The sequence below is a fragment of the Macaca nemestrina genome, chromosome 5 (genome assembly GCF_043159975.1).
Source record: "Macaca nemestrina isolate mMacNem1 chromosome 5, mMacNem.hap1, whole genome shotgun sequence".
Lineage (NCBI taxonomy): Eukaryota > Metazoa > Chordata > Mammalia > Primates > Cercopithecidae > Macaca > Macaca nemestrina.
In genome coordinates, this window is record NC_092129.1 from 149675587 (window position 1) to 149693759 (window position 18173).

General features: G+C 42.7%; 2 long non-coding RNA genes across 2 annotated transcripts; one reads left to right on the forward strand and one right to left on the reverse strand.

Annotated features, from left to right (window-relative positions):
* Positions 1-1865: 1865 nt before the first annotated feature.
* On the reverse strand, positions 1866-5437 carry LOC139363431 (uncharacterized). Its single transcript, XR_011623818.1, has 2 exons — positions 5305-5437; positions 1866-2068 (listed from the first exon to the last, which is right to left on the reverse strand). It is a non-coding gene; the product is annotated as an uncharacterized lncRNA (long non-coding RNA).
* Positions 5273-18173, forward strand: LOC139363430 (uncharacterized). The gene is made up of 2 exons (XR_011623817.1): positions 5273-5630; positions 14203-18173. It is a non-coding gene; the product is annotated as an uncharacterized lncRNA (long non-coding RNA).

An 18173-nucleotide genomic window follows, 5' to 3' on the forward strand; every position in this document is an offset into this window, starting at 1 on the left:
ATCTCTCATACATCTCTGCAACAAAAATATATGTATTCATTTAATTCTTGTTTTAATTGACAAAAATTGAATCTATGGTATACAATACGATGTTTTGATTTCTATATATATGCGTACATTGTTTAATGGCTAAATCAAGCTAATTAATATATGCATTACCTTACATATTTTTTGTGTTTGGTGAGAACACTTAAAATTATTCACTTAGCAATATTCAAGTACACAGTACATTGTGATTAGCTAGAGTCACCATGTTATACAGTACATATCTTGAATTTATTCCTCCTGTCTAACTGAAATTTTGTATGCATTGATGTTTATTTTTACATTCAACTCATTAAAAACATAATTATGTCACAGAGGTAGGAGGTTTTGAAAAAAACAAAAAACCAAACAAAAAAATATAATTAGGTTTGTTTGGCAATCTAGCAATGCTTAGTGTGCAATGCTTTTTACAGCCGCTGCTAAAAGCAGAGCAAAACCACAGAAACCTATGTGCTGCCAAAACCTATGTATTTGGTCATATTTATTTTGATATGTGTTTTTTTGTGTGCCTAACCTTTTCTCTAACTTTTTTTTGTAAAAAATGGTGGAGTATTCCCAAATAGTTGACAAATTCCCTTGTTTCCTGTTCTGTCTAGATTTCAGTGTTGGCCACTAGGTGGGGATAGGATCCTGTTTCTCTAGCCTTAACATGATTTTTGAATTTCGATGCTTCGCAATGGATAATCTGACTTTTTCCTCGAAAGTTTTAAAACATTTCTTTTGTGAATTCAAAACAACAGGTTTTAATTCTGTGTAGTTATCCAATAAAAAGGAATAAGAAACAAGTGCTAAATTATTTACTTACAGTGTTTCTGTATGGAAATCCTTACCCCCAAGGCGGCAGGCTTCACAGCTTGACTCAATGGTGAGAAATCTGAGTTGACTCACAGCTTTCTGACTGTACTCTGATGGTACTACGTTAGGATAAATTCTTGGCCAAACAGAAAATCAGGGGAGACTTCCTTCTCCTTGTCAAACTCTAAATTAATCTACTCGTTCTTTTCATAAAGCAAAAGGTGAAATGTTGAGGACTCTGAGTCAGTTATCAATCGAAATGACTTTTAAACTAAGTCCCTTTTAATTATGACTCAAGACAATATTAAATTAATCACTGGGTATTATAAACACTGGCTTCTCAGTCCTCTGCAGATGAGGTTTGCTTGTTTGTGTCTTTCTTTCTTAAAATCCCAAATAGTGAAGTCTCTCTTAAGCAATGGAGGCTCATTCATAGTCAAACTCTTTGCATGTAAAATTCTTTGGGTACAAAGTAGATGGCCTTCCTCTTGTTTTTCTTTTTCTGGAGACAGGGTCTCACTCTGTTGCCTAGGCTGGAGTGCAGTGGCATTATCATGGCTCACTGAAGCCTTTACCTCCCGGGCTCAAGTGATCCTCTTGCCTCAGCTTCCTGAGTACCTGGGACTACATTTAGTTTTTATTTTTTTATTTTTTTGTAGAGACAGGGTTTTGCCATGTTGCCCATGCTGGTCAAGCTATCTGCCTTCCTTGGCCTCCCAAAGTGCTGGGATTATAGGCATGAGCCACCAGGCCCAGCCTGCTTTCCTCTGTTTACCAAGATGTTTGACTGTGGATATGTAAAAGGACAACTTCCCTTTCTCATGTGGGGCACTGAGAGAGGGGCAGCCTCTATTTCCTACAAGAAATATAGAATAGAAAATGTGTAATTTCTCATGGTGTTCTGCAAAAATTAAAAATTTCACAGAACACTCATCTGCATCCCTGGTTTGTAATTTTAGCTTTCCAAAACTTGTCTATATGCTAATATGATTCATAAAACGTTTGTAATAATTTCAGAATGAGAATTTTAAAATGAATTTAGTTCTATATTTTCTATAGTAACCAATATTTCCAGAAAAGTAGGATTTAAGAATATCTTCTATAGCAATATATGCCTTTCTTTGTCTTTTCTTTTTTTTTCCGAGACAGAGTCTCGCTCTGTTGCCCAGGCTGGAGTGCAGTGGCGTGATTTTGGCTCACTGCACCATTCAATCGGCTGAAGGCCTGGCTGGAACAAAAAGGGAGAAAAAAGGCGAATTCACTCTCTCTCTGTTTTGGAGTAGGGAGTCCTATATTCCCCTCCCCTTGGACATCAGATCTCCAGGTTCTCTGGCCTTCACACTCAGGGACTTGCACCAGTAGCCCCCCATGTTTTTGGTCTTGGACTCAGAGTTATTCCACCAGCTTCCCCGGTTCTCAGCCCTTCAGACTTGGACTGAGCCATGCTACTGGCTCCCCTGTCTCAGCAGCTTGCAGATGGCCTAACGTGGGACTCCTCAGCCCCCATAGTTGAGGGAGTGAATCCCCAGCATAAATCCCCTCTCATCTGTCTACCTATGTATATCCAATAAATTCTGTTTCTCTGAAGAAGTCTAACTAATAAAAGCCCCCAAAGGCCCTAGTGCTGGTCTGTTACTAGCTTCCTGGTAGACAATATTTCACACATGGCATCCCAGCTCCTTGTGGGAAGAATTACATGTGTCCTGTGTGGCTCCAGGGGAACAGGATCCTTGGAAGCCTGCGCCTGGTTTCTCCTGGGCTTTGCCCCATGTGCCTTTCCCTGTGCTGAGTTTGCTTTGCATCCTTTTACTATAATAAATCAGAGCCCTGAGTAGGACTGCATGATGAGCCCTGTGAGTCCTCTGAGGGCATCATCTCACCTGGGGTGGCTCCGAAGGCCCCCAACATAGCTCTTCCTTTAGCACTGGTATCTGATAATATGTAAAAATCCCCCCAAACCAACTTGTCATCATAATTTATGAACATATTTCATCAAAATTTCCTGTAGTCACATCCAAGAAGGTCAGTTAAGAAAGAAAAACTCTTTAAGTTTGGTTAAGGCTCTGCCATTTTTGAAAATTCATATTAATCTAATAATATTGTAGCAACTACAAGTTTTCCTGATTGCTATTTTTTTTTTTTTTTTTTTTGCTGGGGGGATGGAGTTTCGCTCTTGTTGCCCAGGGCAGAGTGCAATGGCACGGTATCAGCTCGCTGCAATCTCCAACTCCTGGGTTCAAGCAATTCTCCTGCCTCAGCCTCCCAAGCAGCTGGGATTACAGGCACCTGCCACCACGCCCAGTTAATTTTTGTATTTTTGGTAGAGATAGGATTTCACTATGTTGGTCAGGCTGGTCTTGAACTCCCTACCTCAGGTGATCTGCCAGCCTCAGCCTCCCAAAGTGCTGGGATTACAGGCATGAGCCACCGTGCCCAGCCTCCTGATTACCATTACATAAAATTTGGACTTACTGGCACATCGTACTGTGAAATGACTGGAGAAAACATGACTTCTCTCTTGGTATTAAACATCAATTAAGATGAGTTACAAAAATCATAGTAAACTGTATTCTAAAAGCAAGCCTATGCCTGAAAAATCTGGTATACACATAGTTTTTGAAACTAAGGATGTATTTTCACTGTATAACCTGCAAGAGAAGGAGTTGGGGTGATCTGGTGAACATAGAGTTATGGAATAAGTGTGTATCTACAACTTAGTACAAATCATATACAAAGAGAACAATAATGTATCATGCGGCTGCGCATGGCGGCTCACTTCTGCAATCCCAGCATTTTGGGAGGCCGAGGTGGGTGGATCACCTGAGGTCAGGAGTTCGAGACCAGCCTGGCCAAGATGGTAAAACCTCATCTCTACCAAAAACACAAAAAATTAGCTCTCAGCTACTCTAGAGACTGAGATGGGAGGATCGCTTGAATCCTGGAGGCAGAGGTTGCAGTGAGCTGAGATCATGCCACTGCATTTCAGCCTGGGTGATAGAGTGAGACTCCATCTCTAAATAAATAAAATAAAATAATATAATATATTATGCTATTCTACCTGTTATTTAAAATTGGGATCTTATGTTGATTTCTACATTTGGGAAGCATATTCCTAATAACTGACCTGCATGATCAGTTTTGTATTGTGTTCAGTGGCAAAGCCAGGCTTGGTGTCTGTTCCATCTGGGAACACCAGGAGTAATGGTCCCACTCCTTGCTGCTGAGGGTACAGCATGAATTTGGGCAGCACCATGAAGTAAAGCAAATGTGAGGAGATCCTCTATCAGTTGCACTCCTATTTAATAAGGAGACTTGATCATTATCAAGAAGTTAATTTCTCCATGCCGGGGTGAAACCATACTGACTCATCCTGGGGCTCTTCACTGGACCCAGTGATCACCAAATCCTTCAAGCATAAAATGGCCATGTGACTATCTCCTTCCTCTCAGGATGAAAGGGGCAGACAATAACATTGATTTATGTTCCTCAGGAAAGGACACGCTATAAACTAGAGAACATGGGAAAGAGGAAGTACATGAGTTAAAATGCAGGCACACAGTGGCATGTGCCTGTGGTGCCAGCTACTGGGGAGGCTGACTGGGAGCATTGTTTGAGCCCAGGAGGTGGAGGCTACAGTGAGCTGAGATGGTACCACTGCACTCCAGCCTGGTTAACAGAGTGAGACCCTGTCTCTCTCTTTCTCTTTCTCTCTCTCTCTCTCTCACACACACACATACACACACACACACACATATAGAGAAAATAAAGGAGAAAAATAAATTGTTCTTAAACATAAAATTTAAAGTGGGGTTCTTTGTATCACCACATTCTTTTTTGAGATGGTGTTTTGCTCTTGTTGCCCAGGCTGGACTGCAATGGTGCAATCTTGGCTCACTGCAACCTCCGCCTCCCAGGTTCAAGTGATTCTCCTCCCTCAGCCCCCCGAGTATCTGGGATTACAGGCACGTGCCACCATGCCCAGCTAATTTTTGTATTTTTAGTAGAGACGGGGTTTCACCATGTTGGCCAGGCTGGTCTCGAGCTCCTGACCTCAGGTGATCCACCCGCCTCAGCCTCCCAAAGTGCTGGGATTACAGGCATGAGCCACCGTGCCCAGCTGACTCTAAAATTTCATTCAGCTGTGCACCCAGCTTCACCACATTTTTATAAGAAGAAATAAAATAATAATTACTAATTAAATAATTAAATATTGTTTCCTTCTCCTTATATGTTTGAAAACATCAAAGATTTTCTCCAAAATTATCAAAGCTATAAAAGGGTCAATATAATATCACCTGGTAACAAATGAATTCCTCTATGATGCAAAGAATCAATGTAAAATTATGAAGAAATATCATCCATTCACAAAAGTAACTACAAATAAAAAATCCCAACTTCCGTAATGTATTTCCTCGTTAAGAGGAAGGTGATTATGACGTCCTAATTTTCGTTTTCTTCACTTACCCCCACGCTCTGCAGTAGGCAGGGGCTTTCTGGGTCCTGCTGGTGCCTGATAATTCTCCCACTTCTTCCCGGCAGCTCTAGCATCTTACTTCCCCAGCCACAGCCTGTTTCATCTCCAGCCTTTCTGCCTGGACAGGGGTGGGGAAAGGAGTGCTGGATTCGGAGCTCCTCCCTCCCTGCACCGCCTCATTTTCTCCTCCGGGTCTGGCGCACAGTGGCCATTGCCGATGCACCCTGAAGACTGAAGGAGCCAGGGCAGAGCCAGGATCCTGCGAGCCATGGCCCTGGCTGCCTTGCTGAGCCTCCCGGAAGCCAGGTCATCAGGGGTGAGTGCTCAGGTGGGCGAGGGAGAGTGGGGGCTCTGGGCGCTTCTGGAGTCCACAGATGCTGTTTTCTTTCCTGTTTCTTTTCTCTCTTCTTTACTGTTTTGCGTGAGGCTCCCTTTTGCTTTCTCTCATTCTAACAACAGTATAACCACCGTTTACTGAACGCGTCCTGAGTGCCAAACCTCATGTCCTTCCTCACAACACCATTTTCAGAAAGGCTTTCATTAACGCAATTTTAGAAATGAAAAGACTGAGACTCAAAGAGATTCATAAATGTCTCCTTTCCCCCATGTCCTCGCGCTGAAGAGGGAAGAGCCGGGGCTTGGCAACCTCCTCTGGAGATTCTCTTGTAAATTGTAGAGGTCAGCTTCCTCAAATAGGAGTCTGCAATGTGGGTTTGTTTTTTTTTTCTCCTTCCTTCCTTCCTTCCTTCCTTCCTTCCTTCCTTCCTTCCTTCCTTCCTTCCTTCCTTCCTTCCTTCCCCTTCCTTCCTTCCTTCCTTCCTTCCTTCCTTCCTTCCTTCCTTCCTTCCTTCCTTCCTTCCTTCCTTCCTTCCCTCCTTCTCCCTCCTTCTCCTCCTCTTCCTCCTTCTTCCTTCTCCTTCTCCTTCTCCTTCTTCTTTTCTCTCTCTCTCTCTCTCTCTCTCTCTCTCTCTCTCTCTCTCTCTCTCGATACAGGGTCCTGCTCTGTTGCCCAGGCTGGAGTGCAATAACGTGATCACAGTTCACTGCAACCTTGAACTCCCAGGCTCAAGGGATCCTCGCACCTCAGCCTCCTGGGTAACTGGGTCTACAGGTGTCTGTCACCACACCTGGATAATTTAAAATATATATATATATATATATATATATATATATATATATATATATTTTCTTAGATATGGAGTCTTACTGTGTTTCCTAGGCTGGTCTCAAACTCCTGGCCTCAAGTGATCCTCCTGTCTCAGCCTCTCACAGCACTGAGATTACAGGTGTGGGGCACCACACCCAGCCTGTTAGTGATTCTCTCCCATTTCATTCAGTCCTCAACCCACTGCATTCTCCCTTTTTCTTCCCCACATCTCTGATGCTGCTCTCAGGGTGACCTTTATACAACCCAAACCAGTGGTCACTTCTCTGTCTCTTGTGTATCATTAGTGTGTTTGTGATGCGTCCGCTCCTCTTTCCTGAACTTTTTCTCCTGTCTGTTGTCTTTTATGAACCCACTTCCTCTTTGTTTCCTCCTACTTTCTAGTCTTCTCCTTTTCAGCCTCTTTTTTCATGTCTGTGTTTGTCTGGATGCAGGAGCACACACTCAGACCCTTGCTATTCTGACTTTATGTACTTTTCTTGAGTGGCCCGATCCAAATGTAGAACTTTGCTTATAATGAGTCTCCTTCCAGTCTATGTCACTAACCTAGTGTAGCCTGGGACCCATCCATTTAGCTCTCTGTCCTCAGATTAACTCCATTTGTTCCCACAGAAATTCAAACTAAGCATGTTCCAAACAGAGCATCTAACCTTCTCTCAATTATTTCATTTTTCATCACCTTTGCAGTCACTGATGCCACAGTTCTCCACACTGTCTGGGTATTCTGGACTCCTTCATATCCCTACTTCTGGCACAAGATTTAGTGATTCCTGTGGCCTCTCATGTCATTACTGCCATTCAAACCCATCTGCTGTCTTCCTCACCCCATGTTCCTGCCTCTGCCTACACCCTCATGACTTCCCACCTGATGGCTGAAGAGTTGTACTGGTCTTGCTTTCAAACCAGCCTCCTCCAACCCATCCTCCTTACCGCTGCCCCCTCCACACACAAATCTCATCATGTTACTGTCCTGCTTAAGATGCTTCACAACCTCCCATGTCCAGTGGGATAAAATGCAAACACCTGCCATCAGCACACAAGGCAGGTTACAGTGCAGCCCGGCCCACATCCCACCTGGCTTCAGTCACGCTGAAGAACTGCAGTTCTCCTTGCAACTTCATGCCTCTCTGCTCCTGCCTGCTTCTCCTGCTGGAAATGCCATTTCCCCTTTCTCTGTTTTGCTAACCTCAGGTAAACACAGTCTCCAGGAACCTTTCCTAAATCTCATTTTTTCAAAGTGCCCTCTTTATGCTCCTGAGTGGCTCCAGTGTATATCTTATGGTACTCAGTGGTGATCAAAACAACCTATGGAAATAAAAAATTAAAAAAACACGAAATAAAATACACATGTAGCAATCTTCTTTTCTTTGTCTCTTTGGATTTTGGATTTCAAGCAGCTTGAGGACAAGGCCCATGTCTTCTGAGTTACATCCTTAGTGCCTAGAGAGCGAACATTCACAATGAGTGTTTATTTAACGGAATGAAAATTAACATTTGAAGGTGGAATTTGCTTTAACATGCACAGACCTTTAGTTTTAGACTGTGTGAATATAATAAAAACAATGTAACCTAAGGTAAACAAACTACACCTCTGTGGCACAGCTTGTATGTCACGTTTTTCATTTGGTTTTTCTTTGGGCTTCGTTTCTGTAGGTAAATAATTCTCTAGCCCATAAACTCAGTGGAGGATCCTCAGCATCCGTGTGTGCCTCTGAACGTGCTGTCACTTGATGCATCCAAGGAGAGGACTGGTTTTGTTGGGCTTCGGGGGGAATCCTCGCTTAGGGAACAACAACCATGCAGTGTCATTTCGCTTCGCTTCCTCTTCCAGGCTGAACCCCGTGCTCTCTCATCTTTGTTCTTTTACTGTAATAGTAATAGACTTTTTTGTTGTCAACCTTTTGCTGCTTCTTATACATCAGGTAAAGCTAAGATACTATCCCATAGGTGTTTCAAATGCAACAACTTTTATTTCCAGGTAAAACTACACTTGAAAATACACATTCAACAAGAACATTTTGTGAATGTTATGTGAATGACAACACTTTTAAATTTACTATGCCTTAAAATGAAAGTGTTTTGATAAAATTATATAAGGTACCATTTTTATTCTAAAAGTAAGAACATAACTTGAAGTCTACAAATAGCACTAAGATTCTGGAGGTCTTTTCATGTCCTGCATTATTTTTTTCCCCGAAAGATTTTGATTTCATCTCCCCACTTCCCTGCCTTGCTCTGTGGCTATATCAGTATTTTTTATGTCTGGTCCTGTAGGGGTTCTGAGACCCTGTGGGAATGGGGTAGGGGGACTATGCAATTTTGTTTTTACCAGGAGTTGTGTGACTTGGGCAAGTTACTTTATTTCTGTGGTCAGCTCCCTAATATGTAAAATAATTTCTTCTGTTAAATCAAGTTTAGCCTAAACTTGGTTTAACATATTTTAAGTTTGGCCTAAAGGTTTCTCTGTACATCACGAACAAGTGGAGGTGTAAACAGACCGTAGCCTACAGTTGTGCCAATCACCAAGTTTTGGCCAATCATATGTAGCCAACTGTTTGAACCATGTTCAAGTTAGGCAGACATTGAGCTGTAACCAATCTGGCCGTTTCTGTACCTCACTTCTGTTTTCTGTGTGTTACTTTTCTTTTTCTGTCCATAAACTTTCTTCCACCACGCGGCTGTGCTGGAGACTTTGAGCATACTCTGGCTTGGGGGGCTGCCCGATTTGTGAATTGTTTATTGCCCAATTAACCTCATTTAAAATTTATTCAGCTGAAGTTTTTCTTTTATCAGGTGGTGTCAGCAGTGGGGTTGGAAGTAGAGCTTCTAATCACCCGCAGGAGTGCTGAGTGACCTACGAGGTACACTCCGGGCTCATTGTGTCTCCTTCTCTCTCGGAGCAGCTGGGGATCGTGGGAAGTTCTCTCTCAGATTCTGAAGCTCCACAGATTTGTGTGTTGAGCTCTCTTGAGTTTCTTTGAGTAAATTTCTGATCCTGATTGGGTTTGAAAGTAGCAAAAGAAATTGAACTGAGTCCAGGTTTGGACTGGCTCCAGTAATTAACTGGCTTGGATCTAGTTAGAGGCCTCTTACATCTAACTGGATCAGAAAGAAACCAGTATTAAATGGCAATATTGCAAGGGTGTAAAATTTGGCTTTTGGAAATTCACAGGGATTTTTGTGTTCTACTCCTTTGTTTCATTTTTCTTGTGCACTTATGTAGGAAAAAAAAAATCATTGGCTAAGTTGAACAAGGGAACCTGAGAGCAAAGCCAGTATTTGAGATAAAAACGTGATCCTTAATTTCTGAAGAACTGAATTCCTTTTGGATTACACATGCATAAGTAGTAGGCCCTGGAAGGAGCAAAGTCTTACAGAAATTGTCCTGGCATGGTGGCTCACACCTGTAATCCCTGCACTTTGGGAGGCCGAGGTGGGTAGACTGCTTGAGGCTAGGAGTTTGAGACCAGGCTGGCCAACATTGTGAAACCCTGTCTCTACTAAAAATTAAAAAAAAAAAAAAAAAAAAAAAAATTCAGGCATGGTGGCATGTGCCTGTAATTCCAGCTATTCGGGAGGCTGAGGCACAAGAATCACTTGAACCTAGGAGGTGGAGGCTGCCATGAGCTGAGATCATAATACTGCACTCCAGCCTGGGTGACAGAGACTGTGTCTCAAAAAAAAAAATTTTTTTTTTACTAAAGAACTTGCAGTGGAACATTCCGAAAGAACAACACTGCACTGAAGTGCATTTGAAAATGAGGACTCCCAAATCAGTGTCATGTACAGTCATGTACGGTCTCATGTAGCGATGCCTATTGATATGCAGAAACTTCTAAAAAATTTCAAGACTTTACAAAAAATAAATAAAAATTTTAAGCAACTAATTGATTTAAAAAATTAAATCTGCCTTGCACTTTTCGCTGATGGCTGTGGGTGACAGGATGAGGCATGTACAGGATCATGGGACATGGGGAACTTTTTTCTCCCCAAAGCGGAAACTTGAGAGCTGATGAGACGACTGGAAAAGATCCCTTTATGACTGACAAGCAGCTCCCTGAAGTTTTTTGTTTTTTTGAAACGGAGTCTCGCTCTGTCGCCCAGGATGGAGTGCAGTGGCACAATCTCAGCTCACTGCAACTTCCGCCTCCCGGGTTCAAGTGATTCTTCTGCCTCAGCCTCTCGAGTAGCTGGGATTACAGGCACCCACCACCATGCCCGGCTAATTTTTTGTATTTAGTAGAGACGGGGTTTCACCGTGTTGGTCAGGCCGTTCTCAAACTCCTGATCTCAGGTGATCTGCCCACCTTGGCCTCCCAAAGTGCTGTGATTATAGGCATGAGCCACCACGCCCGGCCCTGAACTTTTAATTTAGTGTCACTGCAATAGATGGGTCCTTCTCTGGCCTCCCTGAACTCTTTGCCTTCTCCACCCTGCTGCAATCAATGCTTTTCTTTTTCTCTTTCTCTTCTTTCCTTTTTCTATCTTTCTGTTACATCTTGCCTAGAGACCACATGTTGAAACTCCTGGCTGGAGGTCATTCCACCCCACTTTGAGTGGATTAAAGATAGCAGAGCCCAACCAGGGGCAAGTTTAAGCCTTACCAGTTCAATATTGGGCACTAAGCAGAGTGGCTAATGTCTAAGTTCTGTCACATGTATTTTGCTGTGGCTGGACGGGAAAATATTAATTCCGCTCCCCCATGCAATCTCTTGGGCAGCATCTTACAAAATTGAGAGGTTTTTGCCTATGGTTCCATGAAATCAAACAAGATGATTTTCCTTTGCATTGTGACTTGGCCCCCAGGCCACACACACCAGGGTGCAGCTAACAGGGTCACTAGGGCCATTCAGAAAGAGGGAGCCCGGAAGCCTGGCATGCTAGCAAAAAGGTAAGAATTTCTTAGCAGTCGGACTTCTGGCCTCTCTCTGTGTGGAAATGGTTGTAGGAATGGTAAAAATCATGGTGTCCTCTGCAAAGTTTTAATTAATGATAAAAAGGATTTGTGAGCTAATTTTAAGCTGTAGCAGATCTGGTGTACTTTGTGCTATGAATTGGTCTTTCTGTGTCATTTGGTCATAAAAAGGGGTTAAATAGGATCAAATGTGGGCCTAGGACTCCCAGAAGCCTGCTGTTCAAGCCAGCCTGGCAAACTGGTCAGTTACAAACTGCAGGTCCCTGAAACCAAAAAACACTGGATAAGGATTCCCTCTCATCTTGTTGTATGTCCTTGGGAGCTTGACCTTATAACCACATGATGGTACTTGCTTTTGGTCTCCACCATCTGGAGGACAGGAATTTTGGAGTTCATGTCATAGTTAGCTCTAAAAATTGTCTTGAACAGTTAAAAGCCTTTGCAAGCGGAAAATTGGCCGCTCTTCCTCTTCTGGGAAGAGCAATGGAAACCACCAGTGGTGTAGCTTAGTGGTTAAGGCTTTTCCATCTTATGATGGTGGCCAGGGTTCAATCACAGCTCAGGGAATGAGACCTGTTTGGTTTGAGATCTTTGCTATTTGCTGATTCTCTTCCCCTCATGAACAACTTCTGACTCCTCATCTTGAGTTTTCCTTTCTCTGAGCTATGTTTGGAAATTCTAGAGTTTGTAAAAATTGCTTGCTACCCTTTTGAAAATACCTCGTACACTTGTGGTTAAGTCATAACCTTAGTTAAGGCTTATTGGTTTCACCTGGGAGATTGCCTTTGGTAAAGTTCAAAAGCCAGACATATTGGCTGTTTAGCCTGGCTAAAGTTGAGTAATAAGATATTTAAAATGATTTTTTTAGGCTGGGCACAGTAGTTCATGCCTGTAATCCCAGTGCTTTGGGAGGCCAAGAAGGGTGGATCACCTGAGGTCAGGAGTTTGAGACCAGCCTGACCAACATGGAGAAACCCTGTCTCTACTAAAAGTATAAAAATTAGCTGAATGTGGTGGCTTGCACTGGTAATCCCACCTATTCAGGAGGCTGAGGCAGGATAATTGCTTTAACCTGGGATGTAGAGGTTGCAGTGAGCTGAGATCGCACCACTGCACTCCAGCCTAGGCAACAGAGCAAGACTCCATCTCAAAAACCAAACAAAAGGTTTTTTTTTGTTTTTTTTGTTTTTTTTTTTTTTTAGAAAGAGCGCTATAGTTAAAAGTCAGCTTAATTAAAAGTGGATATCCAAGCTATAGGTATATTTAAAAGGCCTTTTGGTTTTTTCTCTTCTTGGATCTTGTTTTTTTTTTAAGTTTTTTTTTTTTTTTTTTCTATTTAGCCAACTGAATTGTTTTTCTCCATTTTGTCTTCTTGTCACTTTTGTTGCACACATGAGAGGACTTAAGGTAACTTCTAACAGCCTGGGACTCCTTGGGAAAAACAGAGGAGGCACTACAGATCCTGTTTTGGGATAAACCTCTGTTTTCCTCATGAAACACCAGGAATCAAAAGCAGATAGATCCCTCTGAAAATCTAAGGCTAAGTATCCTTTTGGGGATGGCCAACATGGCAAAACCTAGTCTGTACTAAAAATACAAAAATTAGCCTGGATAAGTGGTGCACACCTGTAGTTCCAGCTACTGGAGAGTCTGAGGCATGAGAGTTGCTTGAGCCTGGAAGGCGGAGTTGCAGTGAGCCGAGATTGCACCACTGCATTCCAACATGGGCAACAGAGTGATACTCTGTCTCAAAATAAAGGAAAGAAAGAAAGAAAGAAGGGAAGAAAGAAAGAAAGAGAGAGAGGAAGGAAGGAAGGAAGGAAGGAAGGAAGGAAGGAAGGAAGGAAGGAAGGAAGGAAGATCATTTCTACAGTTAACTGCTTAATGCTGATGCAGTTTCTGAAAACTTCACAAGTAGGCACAATTCTAGAATATGGTGTCTTTTAGGAGGTTCCTGAAAGGATGGAAAGGACCCCAAAAAGTACTCTTGATTACAGGTTTCTGATAACTTTAGAATCATATCATTTTTACTGGGTAAGAAAATTCCTGGAGCTTTTTTTTTTTGAGACAGAGTCTCACTCTGTCGCCCAGGCTGGAGTGCAGTGGTGTGATCTTGGCTCACTGCAACACTGCAAGCTCCGCCTCCTGGGTTCACACCATCCTCCTGCCTCAGCCTCCCGAGTAGAGTAGCTGGGGCTTCCTGGAGCTTTAATGAAAAGACTGACTGGTTTATAAAACTGCTATTCCAAGTAGAATACAAATTAATTGAATACCAAGAAAATACTTTGCAAGTCTTTCATGCTAAATCAGCCAATACTGAAATTGTTTTGATATACAATTTGAATAAACTCCGTGGTCTAACTCAAATTACCTGTGATAACCCATCAGTTATCAGTGCTATGCCCCTCAACTGGAGAAACAACCGTTTTAAGCATGGACTCATGGAGAACCAAGGTGGCTGCCTTATCCTTCCTGAGCTTTTAAAGCTTTTATAATTTAAAGTTCTGCATTCCATCACTCATCATGGAAAAGATAAAATGATCCAAGTTAAATGCATATTGGTGTGGTGACTTCTATATTGCTAAAATAGTTTATGACCAATGTTTGGCTTGCCAAATCCATATTCCTGGGAAGATAATCAAAGCTTCAGGTACATTCTGCTACCCAGTGAGCCGTCTAAACATTTATGAAGGGATTTCAGTCAATTGTCATTTTCAGTGCATGTTTTCTGGTTGTGAAAAAGCTTTCCTATACAAGTCAACTGATGTTATAACAGTAGATTATTATGACACAGTGTATTTTCACCAGATAAAGAAAGCTTTTTATGGCTCACTGACTGAGGACAGTCAATCCCTTCACAATCTGGAACCTGAAGATTGGATCTTCTGAGAACATCAGAGAAAGAGTGCCCCTGCCATCCACACTGCAGCAAACATCAGAACCATGAACCTTGGGTTCATAATCTCTCAACTGAGAAGGATCCCTCCGCATTCTTGAAACTGTACACCCATCGGAACCCTTAAGGTAAAGCTAACCAGGGAAGTTTCTCCCCAGAGGAAGATGGTATCCTTGATGTGAAGAGCTTTTACCAAGATCACAGATCACGACTTCTCTGCTATAATGAGGCTCTTATCTTTGAGTATTTTTCTCCTTGCTTATGCCTCTATGAACAATAGAAGTACAAAGAGGGTCTGTTGTGTGCACTCATGGGGTAGGTATACTTTTATTTGTGAAGGGTTTTGCAGCCAGCCTTATACATGGATAACCTCACACCTTGATAGATGAAAGATGAAGGCCCAGTGTAGGTGAGAAGTTTTAATAGTACATAGGTTGCCTCATCATCAGTCAGAAACAGAACATTGATTCACTCCCCTATTCCACATCATGGGTTAAAGAGAACATTGCCAGGAGGACTTCACTCTTCTAGAAGTGTCCTTTTTACCATGATTTGGAGTAAAACAGGCAATGATTAGAAATGTATCCCTCATGATAGGCTCTAAACAGAGTCTACTGTAAGGGCTATGGTTATGCAACAGATTTTAAATTCTTTTGTGAAAGTTATGCTTAATAATAGGATTGCTGTAGGTTACTTACTGGCTAAACAGAGAAGTATCTGTGCAGCTGCTGGCACTTGTGGCCTATGGAGAAATACATCACATCAGGTACTACAGAGATTCAGTTGTAGGTAATGAAGAGACTGCCTAGTTAAGTGAGTAACTCTTTATTTAGTTCATTCTTTGATCTATTTAATTTCAGGTGGTTTGGTTTATGGGGACCTTGGGTAAGGAGCATACTACAAACTCTTGGTATTATCCTCCTGATAGTCGTAATAGTAGTCTACCTGGTGCACTGTATTCTCTCAAAAGTTTTACGGCCGGGCGCGGTGACTCACGCCTGTAATCCCAGCACTTTGGGAGGCCGAGATGGGCGGATCACGAGGTCAGGAGATCAAGACCATCCTGGTGAACATGGTGAAACCCTGTCTCTACTGAAAAATACAAAAAACTAGCCGGGCGAGGTGGCGGGCGCCTGTAGTCCCAGCTACTCGGGAGGCTGAGGCAGGAGAATGGTGTGAACCCGGGAAGTGGAGCTTGCAGTGAGCTAAGATCCAGCCACTGCACTCCAGCCTGGGCGACAGAGTGAGACTCCGTCTCAAAAAACAACAACAACAACAACAACAAAAAAAACGTTTTAAATGTTTGCATGTAGCCATCTCTAGAATGTCAAATTGTCTCTTTTCACCTGAAATGACAAGAGTGAAAGAAATGTGTGACCATGAGGGCACTTTAATCTATGAATGATGTGCTGAGACTGGAAACCCAAAATGATGGTAGCTGAGAGTGATGCTAAGGCCCTAGGCTTTGGTCACATTCTCACTTAAGTGAGAATAAAAGGGGATATTTAAGTGAGAATAAAAGGGGATATTTTTAAACAAAATCACGAGAGGTCATTGTTTTGGACTTCAATGAAAGTCCAAATGCACTAAGCTCCAACAGATCAGACCAAACCAAAATGAAGTCAGTCCCTCGTGCTAAATGTGGCATAATTAAACTAAGACTTTAAGGAAACACGTAGATTCTAGAACAGACTAGGTTTTGTTTTTTATCCTATAAACAGAACGTTCCAGCAAAAGGAGGTACCCTGTAATCTAACTCTTACAAAAATAAAATAAAATAAACAAATAAACTGAAGTCCTTGTTCCCCCTTACAAAACTCCTTGTTCTGCTATTTCCCAGTGGGTTTTAAGACCAAATAAGTACATTTACAATGGTCATAGTGGCATCAATGACTAAAGTTTTGGTCAATCTCTCAAAATTGAGATGACGACCAAAAAAGCAAAATTGTTAAATCAAGTTTAGCCTACAGCTGTCTCCTTACATATTTTAAGTTTGGCTTAAATGTTTCTCTGTACATCGTGAACTATAATAATAAGTGGAGGTGTAAACAGACTGTGGCCCACATTTGTGCCAATCACCAAGTTTTGGCCAATCATAGCCAACTGTTCAAACTGTGTTCAAATAAGGATACACCCAGCTGTAACCAATTGGGTGTTTCTGTACCTCACTTCTGTTTTCTGTATGTCACTTTCCTTTTTTTTGTCCATAAATCTTCCACCACATGCCTGCACTGGAGTCTCTGAACCTACTCTGCCTCGGGAGGCTGCCGGATTCACGAATCATTCATTGCTCAATTTGACTCTTTTTTTTTTTTTTGAGATGGAGTCTCACTCTGTCGCCCAGGCTGGAGTGCAGTGGCATGATCTCGGCTCAATGCAGGCTCCGCCTCCCGGGTTCACGCCATTCTCCTGCCTTAGCCTCCCGAGTAGCTGGGACTACAGGCGCCCACCACCACGCCTGGCTAATTTTTTTGTATTTTTAGTAGAGATGGGGTTTCACCATGTTAGCCAGGATGGTCTTGATCTCCTGACCTCGTGATCCACCTGCCTCGGCCTCCCAAAGTGCTGGGATTACAGGCGTGAGCCACCGCGCCTGGCCCAATTTGACTCTTTTGAATTGAATTCAGCTGAAGTTTTTCTTTTTTTCTTTTTTTTGGAGATGGAGTCTCACTCTGTCACCCAGTGTGGAGTGCAGTGGCACAATCTCAGCCCATTGCAACCTCCCCCTCCCGGTTCAAGCAATTCTCCTGACTCAGCCTCCCAAGTAGCTGGGACTACAGACACCCTGCCTGGCTAATTTTTGTATCTTTAGTAGAGACAAAGGGGTTTCACCATGTTGGCCAGGCTGATCTTGAATTCCTGACCTCAAGTGAACCACCTGCTTTGGCCTCCCAAAGTGCTGGGATTACAGGCATGAGCCACCATGTCTGGCCAGATGTTTTTCTTTTAACACTTCTACATGGAAGTGTGAGGATTCAATGAGTAAGTTGAGCACATGGTACATGTTCAGTGAATACTTTCTGATTGTGTTCAGTGTTATCATTATGGGAATGGTGTGAGGGATATGTAAGTCTTCAGAGACCAGGGAAACACCTGAAATCTTCTATGAGTCATCTCTGTCGTTGTTTATCCCCATTCCTTTTCTTTTCATTCGTTTTGCATTTCTCATTTTCTGTTATTCCCTTGCATTCCTAAAAACCTTCCCGTTACCTGCTTGCTTCCTGTATTCTGTGTCGTTTCCTACATGTTCACCATTCTGCAGTCTTCTTCCCCTTCACGCAGCAGACCCTGTGTCAAAGTATGCAGAGTTTGTGCAGACGCACAGACCCTCTGGGGAGTATGTGTTTGAATTTGATGAAGATGAGCAGTTCTTTGTGCACCTGGACAAGAAGGAGATGGTCTGGCATCTGTCAGAGTTTATTCATGCTGTGAGGGGCAGAAAATGAAGGGACCAGGGATGGAAAGGGATGGAGGACAGAACACTAAGCTGGCAGTCCTAACCCCACTGTGTTGGCTCTACTCCAGGTGTCAAACTTTCTCAGTCAGAAGTTGATATAAGGAAGTGACCATCTTCAGGTCTCCTTTGAAGCTCCCAGCCTAGCTTTCTTTTGAATCTCTGCTCTTCAACCACAATGATTTATGTACCTCAAGACCCCTCCACCTCCTGGCTGCCTGTGATCTTCCTGCACCTAGCACTCAGCAAAGGGTCTGACATTTAGATAGCACTCAATCAATATGAAGAATTTAAAGTACAGTGACAAGGTGGTGCCCACACTGGATGGTCTGTATGCTGTGGTCGCATCAGGGACCTTTCTCTGCACCACATTTTTCCTGAGAAATCCCAGAGTTCAATAAATACCTGTGTATGTCAGAGCTAGACACA